Source organism: Chlorocebus sabaeus, chromosome 21 (assembly GCF_047675955.1).
Source record: "Chlorocebus sabaeus isolate Y175 chromosome 21, mChlSab1.0.hap1, whole genome shotgun sequence".
In the NCBI taxonomy this organism is placed as follows: domain Eukaryota; kingdom Metazoa; phylum Chordata; class Mammalia; order Primates; family Cercopithecidae; genus Chlorocebus; species Chlorocebus sabaeus.
The window spans coordinates 123,825,987-123,827,689 of NC_132924.1; positions in this window are offsets into that span (position 1 = coordinate 123,825,987).

The following is a 1,703-nucleotide window of genomic DNA, read 5'->3' on the forward strand; positions in this document are numbered from 1 at the left end:
CTTGAGCCGGGGAGGTTGAGGCTTCAGTGTGCAGAGATTGTGCCACTGCCCTCTAGCCTAGGTGACAGAGCAGGACCCTGTCTTACAAATAAGAACAACAAGGGCCGGGCGCGGTGACTCACGCCTGTAATCCCAGCACTTTGGGAGGCCAAGGCAGGTGGATCACAAGGTCAAGAGATCCAGACCATCCTGACTAACACAGTGAAACCTCATCTCTACTAAATATACAAAAAATTAGCCGGGCATGGTGGCAGACAACTGTAGTACCAGCTACTGGGGAGGCTGAGGCAGGAGAATGGCGTGAACCCAGAGGGTGGAGCTTGCAGTGAGCAGAGATCATGCCACTGCACTCCAGCCTGGGCGACAGAGTGAGACTCCGTCTCAAAAAAAAAAAAAAACGAACAACAACAAAAACTTTGTCTAGTCAAAAAGCAAGGGCAAGAGTCAACTGAATATGAAAAAACACCTTCCAAAATGAGGTTTTTTTTGCACTAAATAGACAAAGAGTAGAGTGGCCAAGAAAGGAAGGGACTAATTTTCCCTGAAATCCAGAGCACTCCAAAACTACTTCTTACTCTCTCATCAGTACCAAGTACAGACCTTGCCTCTGTCAAATCTGAACAGGGCTAGCTCCTTTCTTTACCAGCAAAAAACTATGGTTTTCCCACTGAATTCCTGAGCAGACACATTATGAGAAAGTACCTGGTCTCATTGTCCAAAACAGAATTCTAAAAGTGCTGCTTTGTCCATATTCTCTGACATTTGGGAAATGCTCCTATAGAGGAATTTTATCTTTAATCTACCCTGTGTCCACCACGGCTTCATCATCTGGCCTGACCTGTGTTGCCAACTAGCACCAAGGATGCTGAGAAAAAACAAAGTATTCAAGTCAAAGACCACAAATCTATACCTCCAATCCACTCATTGGCCAGAGAAAGTCCTCTCATGGTGGGCAGCGTCGGGTCTGGCCGCGGGTACCCTCTGGTGGCAGCAGCGCACAACTGCGGGCACAGCGAAGGAGGTGCGGGGTGCTGCAGCGCCCCCTGGCGATAGTCCAGGAGACGCGCCGAGGGCAAAGAAACCACTAACTGAGCCTCCAAGGGCCAGCGCGCGGGACGCCTCTAGGTGCTTAACTGTGAACGCACTGTTTGGGGAGGGGGGTTGTACGTGAGTGTCTTAACGTCTAGTGTGCGTGAGTGTAGGGTTAAGTATGTTTAGTGTGCCCCGGTACCCGAACCCTGTATGTCTGTTGTGTTAAATGTGTACCGTATGTCTGAGCTCGCGCATTCACTCGTGGGTAGGTTGGTGGTGGGGAGGTCCGCGCCTCTAGTGCAGGGCGGAGTCCTCACGGAGGCGTGAAATTGGTTTGGAGCAAGCACATTACGAAAAGCAATTACCAGGGAGAGGTTCTGGGCCCGCGGGACCAACAGCCAGGAGGCTGGGGAGGAGGCGCCCTGGCTTGCAAGAATCTGAATGTCTAACCCCAGTGAGGACCCTCCTGACATTGCCCCGCTAAGGGACAGTATGTGAAGTTGTGCACAGCCCCTTCAGAGCCACCACACCACATCGCCTTTCTTCCCTTCCCCGTCCTTGAAAAGGCGTCCCATGATCGCAGGCTCTCCAGATGTGGCCAGAAATCCTCCCCCATCTTCCTATCACTTTAGAGGAGGGTCCTTCTTCTGGGACTCCCTCCCAGATCTCAG